The sequence below is a fragment of the Triticum dicoccoides genome, chromosome 5A, assembly GCF_002162155.2.
Source record: "Triticum dicoccoides isolate Atlit2015 ecotype Zavitan chromosome 5A, WEW_v2.0, whole genome shotgun sequence".
Taxonomy (NCBI): Eukaryota; Viridiplantae; Streptophyta; class Magnoliopsida; order Poales; family Poaceae; genus Triticum; species Triticum dicoccoides.
Window position 1 is genome coordinate 516725401 of NC_041388.1, and position 12771 is coordinate 516738171.

The window sequence follows — 12771 nt, forward strand, 5'->3', positions numbered from 1 at the left end:
TAGTTGGAATAGGACTCCTTGAGGGGGGAAAGAGAGAGAGGGGGCCGGCCACCTCTCCTAGTCCTAATAGGACTAGGGGAAGGGGGGAGGCACACAGCCACCTTGGGCTGCCCCTTAATCCTTTCCACTAAAGCCCACTAAGGCCCATATAGCTCCCGGGGGGTTCCGGTAACCTCCCGGTACTCCGGTAAAATCCCGATTTCACCCGGAACACTTCCGATATCCAAACATAGGCTTCCAATATATCAATCTTTATGTCTCGACCATTTCGAGACTCCTCGTCATGTCCGTGATCACATCTGGGACTCCGAACAACCTTCGGTACATCAAAATGCATAAACTCATAATATAACTGTCATCGTAATCTTAAGCGTGCGGACCCTACGGGTTCGAGAACAATGTAGACATGACCAAGACATGTCTCCGGCCAATAACCAATAGCGGGACCTGGATGCCCATATTGGCTCCTACATATTCTACGAAGATCTTTATCGGTCAGACCGCATAACAACATACGTTGTTCCCTTTGTCATCGGTATGTTACTTGCCGGAGATTCGATCGTCGGTATCCAATACCTAGTTCAATCTCGTTACCGGCAAGTCTCTTTACTCGTTCTGTAATACATCATCCCGCAGCTAACTCATTAGTTGCAATGCTTGCAAGGCTTATGTGATGTGCATTACCGAGAGGGCCCAGAGATACCTCTCCGACAATCGGAGTGACAAATCCTAATCTCGAAATACGCCAACCCAACATCTACCTTTGGAGACACCTGTAATGCTCCTTTATAATCACCCAGTTACGTTGTGACGTTTGGTAGCACCCAAAGTGTTCCTCCGGCAAACGGGAGTTGCATAATCTCATAGTCATAGGAACATGTATAAGTCATGAAGAAAGCAATAGCAACATACTAAACGATCGGGTGCTAAGCTAACGGAATGGGTCATGTCAATCAGATCATTCATCTAATGATGTGATCCCGTTAATCAAATAACAACTCTTTGTCCATGGTTAGGAAACATAACCATCTTTGATTAACGAGCTAGTCAAGTAGAGGCATACTAGTGACACTCTGTTTGTCTATGTATTCACACATGTATTATGTTTCCAGTTAATACAATTCTAGCATGAATAATAAACATTTATCATGAAATAAGGAAATAAATAATAACTTTATTATTGCCTCTAGGGCATATTTCCTTCACTAAGAGCATGGGTGGTCTAGGTTTTAAGGATTTTGAGATTTTTAACCTTGCTCTGCTTGCGAAACAAGCATGGCGTATACTACAGACGCCGGAATCTTTGAGTGCAAGGATCTTGAAGAGCATTTATTTTCCCAATGGGTGTATCTTATCAGCAGACTTGGAAGTCACCCCAGCCAAATTTGGCGCTCTATTATCGAGGGACAGGACATACTCAAACTTGGGCTGATTAGACGCATAGGAAATGGTGAGACAACCAATATCTGGGTGGACAATTGGATCCCCAGGGATGTGATGATGAGGCCATACGGGAGGAGATCTACCACCCCCCCCCCCGATCTTGTTTCTACCTTGATCGACCGCACAACAGCTATATGGAATTGGGAGAGGTTGGAGGAAGTTTGCATACCAATAGATATCCAGGCTATTGTCCAAATTCCAATCTGCACTTTAAATATCCCGGATAGCTGGGCTTGGAACTTTGAAAGAAATGGAAGTTTTACCGTTAGGTCGGCCTACAGGATGTTGGTGATCACAAAATACAGAAGATGCATGTGGATGGATGGGAGTGCGGGCTCATCAAGCACTGACAGAGATGAGCAATCTTGGAAACTCCTCTGGGGAACTCAAGTACCTGGGAAGATACGTATGTTTTTGTGGAGATTAGCACACCACTCCATCCCAATTGAAGATGTGAGGGCGAAGAGGAATATGGCAACAACGAGTGCTTGCAGCTTTTGCGGTGCGGAGGACTCATGTCGACACTCGTTACTCGAGTGCTTGATGGCAAGATGCGTATGGGCTTTGGTTGATGGGGAGCTGGCGGAACATCTATGCGAAACGACCGAGCCTAGCGCTAAGCATTGGTTATTCACAATGAAAGACACGCTATCGCATGCAACATTCGTGAAGCTATCGGTAACCCCGTGGGCAATTTGGTGGGCGAGGAGGAAAGCAATACATGATGAAATTTTCCAGAGTCCTTCCGCTACTCACTTCTTTATATGCAGTTTTATTAGAGAACTTGATATCCTTTCAGTTAAAAAGGTCATTCAGCAGGACGTCAATGGGGCGGGTGCACAGCGACCCAAAGCGCCCCCACCGGGCTTCATGAAAATTCATGTTGATGCTAGCATTGCAAGAAACCAGAGCAGAGGAGCTGCCTCGGCCGTGTGCAGAGATGCTAATGGGAATTATGTTGGAAGCTCCTCGCTGGTCATCGAGGAATTAAGCAATGCTACAACTATGGAAGCAATTGCTTGCAGGGAGGCTCTCTCCTTGGCAGATGATCTGATGCTACAGAACTTTGTTGTGGCGTCCGACTCGAAGCAGATTGTGGGTGAGATCAATAATGGCGCCAATGGTGTACACGGAGCCATTTTATCAGAGATAAAGAATAGGGCTCTTTTGTTTAACTACACTTTTACTTTTGAAGGCCGAGCGGTTAATCGCGACGCCGATAGGTTAGCCAAGTTTTCAAACTCTTTAGATCAGGGAAGACATGTTTGGTTGTTGCAACCCCATGATCCAATTGTAATGCCACTCCATGTGGAGTTTGATCATAAAACTTGGTGATACCCCTCAAAAAAAAGTTCTTTATATATAGTACCACCTCGCGTCTTTACCTGCAATAACACCAGTTTATATACATCTGTGAATTCAAATCAATAAACAGCCTTGAGGATTAAAAAGGAGAAGAGGGTAAACAATGGGACCGTTCTTTTCTAGAAAGAACCAAGAGACTTGGAAAGGAAGCGGTCAGCTGCGTGCTTTAATGGAAGAATTAAGAAGGCCCTGAAAAGGAAGGAAATCGATTAACCAGACCCGAAATTATGGCATGCAAGTATTGTTTATGTATTTCCTTCCTGCTGCCCCCACACCCTAATCTCGCATGCATAGTAACGGGATGCCTACCTTACACACTTCTAAGTGGACACACCACATGTCCTCCAAGTTTGGCAGAAGTTTTCTTCATATTTGAATAATCAAACTTTTTCTATATCTTCAGGTCATTGGAGTCGTAGATTTCAGATCATATAGACATCACACAAGTTGCTAAAAGAAAGAAAATGTATTATTTTCCTCCATTTTTGAATCTAAATATTTGTATTTTTTTTATATTTTAGTGAAGCAACTTTATATTCATAATAATGTTACTAGAGATGAGAGTAATCGTATTTGTCATGTTTGTTGGAGTTGGATATAAAAAATGGCACATAATGCCACACGGTGTAGATTTTTTTTGCCCGTTGCAACGCACGAGCATTTGGACTAGTAAATCCAATATTTCTTTTCTGACCAACAAGGTCTCCTCCGTCTTCATTCCATTGAAACGAAACCAAAAAGTAAATCCAGTATAAATCTCTATCTCTACCTACTAATAAAGCACGGAACGCTTCTGGTCGTACGCCGTCGGCATTTTTACAGAAAACCCCCTGCTGTTTTGGGTATTCAACCCGCAGTACTATTATAAGTCAACCCGAAGCGGTACTGACAAGAGAGAAAAAGAAATATGCCGTTGTGTGTCGCCGGCCCACCCCCACGCCGATACGCGCCGCCGGTGCATCAGTTGGACGAGGTGCCTGGCCTCCTTGCGAGTTGCGAGCCAAAAAGAAGTAGTGAGGTTCACTCAAAAGAAAAGCAGTGAGGATGAGCGGCGCCGGATCGGTCGGACCTGGGGGCATGCATCATGCATGGCGCAGGTGAAGGGTTTCGTAGTAATTTCAAAAAAAATTCCTACGCACACGCAAGATCATGTGATGCATAGCAACGAGAGGGGAGAGTGTTGTCTACGTACCCACGCAGACCGACTGCGGAAGCGTTGACGCAACGTAGAGGAAGTAGTCGTACGTCTTCACGATCCAACCGATCAAGTACCGAAACTACGGCACCTCCGAGTTCGAGCACACGTTCAGCTCGATGACGATCCCCGGACTCCGATCCAGCAAAGTGTCGGGGAAGAGTTCCGTCAGCACGGCGGCGTGGTGACGATCTTGATGCACTACAGCAGCAGGGCTTCGCCTAAACTCCGCTACAGTATTATCGAGGAATATGGTGGCAGGGGGCACCGCACACGGCTAAGGAATAGATCACGTGGATCAACTTGTGTGTCTAGAGGTGCCCCCTGCCTCCGTATATAAAGGAGCCAAGGGGGAGGGGTGCGGCCGGCCCTATGGAGGCGCAGGAGGAGTCCTACTCCTATCGGGAGCAGGACTCCCCCCCAATCCTATTCCAAATAGGATTCCCAAGGGGGAAAGAGAGAGAGAGGTGGCCGGCCACCTCTCCTAGTCCTAGTTGGACTAGGGGAGGGGGGAGGCGCGCAGCCCACCATGGGCAGCCCCTTTCACCTTTCCACTAAAGCCCAATAAGGCCCATATGGCTCCCGGGGGGTTCCGGTAACCTCCCGGTAATCCGGTAAAATCCCGATTTCACCCGGAACACTTCCGATATCCAAACATAGGCTTCCAATATATCAATCTTTACGTCTCGACCATTCCGAGACTCCTCGTCATGTCCGTGATCACATCCGGGACTCCGAACAACCTTCGGTACATCAAAATGCATAAACTCATAATATAACTGTCATCGTAACCTTAAGCGTGCGGACCCTACGGGTTCGAGAACAATGTAGACATGACCGAGACACGTCTCCGGTCAATAACCAATAGCGGGACCTGGATGCCCATATTGGCTCCTACATATTCTATGAAGATCTTTATCGGTCAGACTGCATAACAACATACGTTGTTCCCTTTGTCATCGGTATGTTACTTGCCCGAGATTCGATCGTCGGTATCCAATACCTAGTTCAATCTCGTTACCGGCAAGTCTCTTTACTCGTTCCGTAATACATCATCTCATAACTAACATATTAGTTGTAATGCTTGCAAGGCTTATGTGATGTGCATTACCGAGAGGGCCCAGAGATACCTCTCCGACAATCGGAGTGACAAAACCTAATCTCGAAATACGCCAACCCAACATGTACCTTTGGAGACACCTGTAATGCTCCTTTATAATCACCCAGTTACGTTGTGATATTTGGTAGCACCCAAAGTGTTCCTCCGGCAAACGGGAGTTGCATAATCTCATAGTTATAGGAACATGTATAAGTCATGAAGAAAGCAATAGCAACATACTAAACAATCGGGTGCTAAGCTAATGGAATGGGTCATGTCAATCAGATCATTCAACTAATGATGTGATCCCGTTAATCAAATAACAACTCCTTTGTCTATGGTTAGGAAACATAACCATCTTTGATTAATGAGCTAGTCAAGTAGAGGCATACTAGTGACACTCTGTTTGTCTATGTATTCACACATGTATTATGTTTGCGGTTAATACAATTCTAGCATGAATAATAAACATTTATCATAAAATAAGGAAATAAATAATAACTTTATTATTGCCTCTAGGGCATATTTCCTTCAGTCTCCCACTTGCACTAGAGTCAATAATCTAGATTACACAGTAATGATTCTAACACCCATGGAGCCTTGGTGCTGATCATGTTTTGCTCGTGGAAGAGGCTTATTCAACGGGTCTGCAACATTCAGATCTGTATGTATCTTGCAAATCTCTATGTCTTCCACCTGGACTAGATCCCGGATGGAATTGAAGCGTCTCTTGATGTGCTTGGTTCTCTTGTGAAATCTGGATTCCTTTGCCAAGGCAATTGCACCAGTATTGTCACAAAAGATTTTCATTGGACCCGATGCACTAGGTATGACACCTAGATCGGATATGAACTCCTTCATCCAGACTCCTTCATTTGCCGCTTCCGAAGCAGCTATGTATTCCACTTCACATGTAGATCCCGCTACGACGCTTTGTTTAGAACTGCACCAACAGACAGCTCCACCGTTTAATGTAAACACGTATCCGGTTTGCGATTTAGAATCGTCCAGATCAGTGTCAAAGCTTGCATCAACGTAACCATTTACGATGAGCTCTTTGTCACCTCCATATACGAGAAGCATATCCTTAGTCCTTTTCAGGTATTTCAGGATGTTCTTGACCGCTGTCCAGTGATCCACTCCTGGATTACTTTGGTACCTCCCTGCTAGACTTATAGCAAGGCACGCATCAGGTCTGGTACACAGCATTGCATACATGATAGAGCCTATGACTGAAGCATAGGGAACATCTTTCATATTCTCTCTATCTTCTGTAATGGTCGGGCATTGAGTCTTACTCAATTTCACACCTTGTAACACATGCAAGAATCCTTTCTTTGCTTGATCCATTTTGAACTTCTTCAAAATTTTGTCAAGGTATGTTGTTTGTGAAAGTCCAATTAAGCGTCTTGATCTATCTCTATAGATCTTAATGCCTAATATGTAAGCAGCTTCACCGAGGTCTTTCATTGAAAAACTCTTGTTCAAGTATCCCTTTATGCTATCCAGAAATTCTATATCATTTCCAATTAGTAATATGTCATCCACATATAATATTAGAAATGCTACAGAGCTCCCACTCACTTTCTTGTAAATACAGGCTTCTCCGAAAGTCTGTATAAAACCAAATGCTTTGATCACACTATCAAAACATTTATTCCAACTCCGAGAGGCTTGCACCAGTCCATAAATGGTTCGCTGGAGCTTGCACACTTTGTTAGCTCCCTTTGGATCAACAAAACCTTCTGGTTGCATCATATACAACTCTTCTTCCAGAAATCCATTCAGGAATGTAGTTTTGACATCCATCTGCCAAATTTCATAATCATAAAATGCGGCAATTGCTAACATGATTCGTACAGACTTAAGCATCGCTACGGGTGAGAAGGTCTCATCATAGTCAATCCCTTGAACTTGTCGAAAACCTTTTGCGACAAGTCGAGCTTTGTAAACAGTAACATTACCATCAGCGTCAGTCTTCTTCTTGAAGATCCATTTATTCTCAATTGCTTGCCGATCTTTGGGCAAGTCAACCAAAGTCCATACTTTGTTCTCATACATGGATCCCATCTCAGATTTCATGGCTTCAAGCCACTTTGCGGAATCTGGGCTCATCATCGCTTCTTCATAGTTCGTAGGTTCATCATGATCTAGTAGCATGACTTCCAGAACAGGATTACCATACCACTCTGGTGCGGATCTTACTCTGGTTGATCTATGAGGTTCAGTAGTATCTTGTTCTGAAGTTTCATGATCATTATCATTAACTTCCTCACTAACTGGTGTAGGTGTCACAGGAACAGTTTTCTGTGATGTACTACTTTCCAATAAGGGAGCAGGTACAGTCACCTCGTCAAGTTCTACTTTCCTCCCACTCACTTCTTTCGAGAGAAACTCCTTTTCTAGAAAGTTTCCGAATTTAGCAACAAAAGTCTTGCCTTCGGATTTGTGATAGAAGGTGTATCCAATAGTTTCCTTTGGATATCCTATGAAGACACATTTCTCCGATTTGGGTTCGAGCTTATCAGGTTGAAGCTTTTTCACATAAGCATCGCAGCCCCAAACTTTTAGAAACAACAACTTTGGTTTCTTGCCAAACCACAGTTCATAAGGTGTCGTCTCAACGGATTTTGATGGTGCCCTATTTAACGTGAATGCGGCCGTCTCTAGAGCGTATCCCCAAAACGATAGCGGTAAATCAGTAAGAGACATCATAGATCGCACCATATCTAGTAAAGTACGATTACGACGTTCGGACACACCATTACGCTGTGGTGTTCCGGGTGGCGTGAGTTGCGAAACTATTCCACAATTTTTCAAATGTACACCAAACTTGTAACTCAAATATTCTCCTCCACGACCAGATCGTAGAAACTTTATTTTCTTGTTACGATGATTTTCAACTTCACTCTGAAATTCCTTGAACTTTTCAAATGTTTCAGACTTATGTTTCATTAAGTAGATATACCCATATCTGCTTAAATCATCTGTGAAGGTGAGAAAATAACGATATCCGCCACGAGCCTCAATATTCATTGGACCACATACATCTGTATGTATGATTTCCAACAAATCTGTTGCTCTCTCCATAGTACCGGAGAACGGTGTTTTGGTCATCTTGCCCATGAGGCACGGTTCGCAAGTACCAAGTGATTCATAATCAAGTGGTTCCAAAAGTCCATCAGTATGGAGTTTCTTCATGCGCCTTACACCGATATGACCTAAATGGCAGTGCCACAAATAAGTTGCACTATCATTATCAACTCTGCATCTTTTGGCTTCAACATTATGAATATGTGTATTACTACTATCGAGATTCAATAAGAATAGACCACTCTTCAAGGGTGCATGACCATAAAAGATATTACTCATATAAATAGAACAACCATTATTCTCTGATTTAAATGAATAACCGTCTCACATTAATCAAGATCCAGATATAATGTTCATGCTCAACGCTGGCACCAAATAACAATTATTTAGGTCTAATATTAATCCCGAAGGTAGATGTAGAGGTAGCGTGCCGACCGCGATCACATCGACTTTGGAACCGTTTCCCACGCGCATCGTCACCTCGTCCTTTGCTAGTGCCCGCTTATTCCGTAGTCCCTGTTTCGAGTTGCAAATATTAGCAACAGAACCAGTATCAAATACTCAGGTGCTACTGCGAGCTCTAGTAAGGTACACATCAATAACATGTATATCACATATACCTTTGTTCACCTTGCCATCCTTCTTATCCGCCAAATACTTGGGGCAGTTCCGCTTCCAGTGACCAGTCTGCTTGCAGTAGAAGCACTCAGTTTCAGGCTTAGGTCCAGACTTGGGTTTCTTCTCCTGAGCAGCAACTTGTTTGCTGTTCTTCTTGAAGTTCCCCTTCTTCTTCCCTTTGCCCTTTTTCTTGAAACTAGTGGTCTTGTTGACCATCAACACTTGATGCTCCTTCTTGATTTCTACCTCCGCAGCTTTCAGCATTGCGAAGAGCTCGGGAATAGTCTTGTTCATCCCTTGCATATTATAGTTCATCACGAAGCTCTTGTAGCTTGGTGGCAGTGATTGGAGAATTCTGTCAATGACGCAATCATCCGGAAGATTAACTCCCAATTGAATCAAGTGATTATTATACCCAGACATTTTGAGTATATGCTCACTGACAGAACTGTTCTCCTCCATCTTGCAGCTATAGAACTTATTGGAGACTTCATATCTCTCAATCCGGGCATTTGCTTGAAATATTAACTTCAACTCCTGGAACATCTCATATGTCCATGACGTTCAAAACGTCGTTGAAGTCCCGATTCTAAGCCGTAAAGCATGGCACACTAAACTATCGAGTAGTCATCAGCTTTGCTCTGCCAGGCGTTCATAACATCTGGTGTTGCTCCAGCAGCAGGCCTGGCACCCAGCAGTGCTTCCAGGACGTAATTCTTCTGAGCAGCAATGAGGATAATCCTCAAGTTACGGACCCAGTCCGTGTAATTGCTACCATCATCTTTCAACTTCGCTTTCTCAAGGAACGCATTAAAATTCAACGGAACAACAGCACGAGCCATCTATCTACAATTAACATAAACAAGCAAGATACTATCAGGTACTAAGTTCATGATAAATTTAAGTTCAATTAATCATATTACTTAAGAACTCCCACTTAGATAGACATCCCTCTAATCCTCTAAGTGATCACGTGATCCAAATCAACTAAACCATGTCCGATCATCACGTGAGATGGAGTAGTTTCATCGGTGAACATCGTTATGTTGATCATATCTACTATATGATTCACGCTCGACCTTTCGGTCTCCGTGTTCCGAGGCCATATCTGTATATGCTTGGCTCGTCAAGTATAACCTGAGTATTCCGCGTGTGCAACTGTTTTGCACCCGTTGTATTTGAACATAGAGCTTATCACACCTGATCATCACGTGGTGTCTGGGCACGACGAACTTTGGCAACGGTGCATACTCAGGGAGAACACTTCTTGATAATTTAGTGAGAGATCATCTTATAATGCTACCGTCAATCAAAGCAAGATAAGATGCATAAAAGATAAACATCACATGCAATCAATATAAGTGATATGATATGGCCATCATCATCTTGTGCCTGTGATCTCCATCTCCGAAGCACCGTCATGATCACCATCGTCACCGGCGTGACACCTTGATCTCCATCGTAGCATCGTTGTCGTCTCGCCAATCTTATGCTTCCACGACTATCACTACCGCTTAGTAATAAAGTAAAGCATTACATCGCGATTGCATTGCATACAATAAGGCGACAACCATATGGCTCCTGCCAGTTGCCGATAACTCGGTTACAAAACATGATCATCTCATACAATAAAATTTAGCATCATGCCTTGACCATATCACATCACAACATGCCCTGCAAAAACAAGTTAGACATCCTCTACTTTGTTGTTGCAAGTTTTACGTGGCTGCTACGGGCTTAAGCAAGAACCAATCTCACCTATGCATCAAAACCACAACGATAGTTTGTCAAATAGACTCCGTTTTAACCTTCGCAAGGACCGGGCGTAGTCACACCTGGTTCAACTAAAGTTGGAGAGACAGTCGCCCGCAAGCCACCTGTGTGCAAAGCACGTCGAGGGAACCGGTCTCGCGTAAGCGTACGCGTAATGTTGGTCCGAGTCGTCTCATCCAACAATGCCGCCGAACCAAAGTATGACATGCTGGTAGGCAGTATGACTTATATCGCCCACAACTCACTTGTGTTCTACTCGTGCATATAACATCAACATAAATAACCTAGGCTCTGATACCACTGAAGGGTTTCGTAGTAATTTCAAAAAATTTCCTACGCACACGCAAGATCATGTGATGCATAGCAACGAGAGGGGAGAGTGTTGTCTACGTACCCACGCAGACCGACTGCGGAAGCGTTGACGCAACGTAGAGGAAGTAGTCGTATGTCTTCACGATCCAACCGATCAAGTACCGAAACTACGGCACCTCCGAGTTCGAGCACACGTTCAGCTCGATGACGATCCCCGGACTCCGATCCAGCAAAGTGTCGGGGAAGAGTTCCATCAGCACGACGGCGTGGTGATGATCTTGATGCACTACAGCAGCAGGGTTTCGCCTAAACTCCGCTATAGTATTATCGAGGAATATGGTGGCAGGGGCACCGCACACGGCTAAGGAATAGATCACGTGGATCAACTTGTGTGTCTAGAGGTGCCCCCTGCCTCCGTATATAAAGGAGCCAAGGGGGAGGGGTGCGGCCAGCCCTATGGAGGCGCAGGAGGAGTCCTACTCCTACCGGGAGTAGGACTCCCCCCCAATCCTATTCCAAATAGGATTCCCAAGGGGGAAAGAGAGAGAGAGGTGGCCGGCCACCTCTCCTAGTCCTAGTTGGACTAGGGGAGGGGTGAGGCACGCAGCCCACCATGGGCAGCCCCTTTCACCTTTCCACTAAAGCCCAATAAGGCCCATATGGCTCCCGGGGGGTTCCAGTAACTTCCCGGTAATCCGGTAAAATCCCGATTTCACCCGGAACACTTCCGATATCCAAACATAGGCTTCCAATATATCAATCTTTACGTCTCGACCATTCCGAGACTCCTCGTCATGTCCGTGATCACATCCGGGACTCCGAACAACCTTCGGTACATCAAAATGCATAAACTCATAATATAAATGTCATCGTAACCTTAAGCGTGCGGACCCTACGGGTTCGAGAACAATGTAGACATGACCGAGACACGTCTCCGGTCAATAACCAATAGCGGGACCTGGATGCCCATATTGGCTCCTACATATTCTACGAAGATCTTTATCGGTCAGACCGCATAACAACATACGTTGTTCCCTTTGTCATCGGTATGTTACTTGCCGGAGATTCGATCGTCGGTATCCAATACCTAGTTCAATCTCGTTACCGGCAAGTCTCTTTACTCGTTCCGTAATACATCATCTCACAACTAACATATTAGTTGTAATGCTTGCAAGGCTTATGTGATGTGCATTACTGAGAGGGCCCAGAGATACCTCTCCGACAATCGGAGTGACAAAACCTAATCTCGAAATACACCAACCCAACATGTACCTTTGGAGACACCTGTAATGCTCCTTTATAATCACCCAGTTACGTTGTGACGTTTGGTAGCACCCAAAGTGTTCCTCTGGCAAACGGGAGTTGCATAATCTCATAGTTATAGGAACATGTATAAGTCATGAAGAAAGCAATAGCAACATACTAAACGATCGGGTGCTAAGCTAATGGAATGGGTCATGTCAATCAGATCATTCAACTAATGATGTGATCTCGTTAATCAAATAACAACTCCTTTGTCTATGGTTAGGAAACATAACCATCTTTGATTAATGAGCTAGTCAAGTAGAGGCATACTAGTGACACTCTGTTTGTCTATGTATTCACACATGTATTATGTTTCCGGTTAATACAATTCTAGCATGAATAATAAACATTTATCATAAAATAAGGAAATAAATAATAACTTTATTATTGCCTCTAGGGAATATTTCCTTCAGCAGGTGGCGGAGGAAGGCCGTGGGCGTCTGAATCGAGTCGGAGGCGAGGCTGTTGGCCTGATCCGGAGCACGGTCCGGCTACTGGGCGGGCGGCCAGATCGGGCGACGGCAGAAGAGCTCCAGGGGGCCCATCCATGGCTGTCCTCACCGACGCG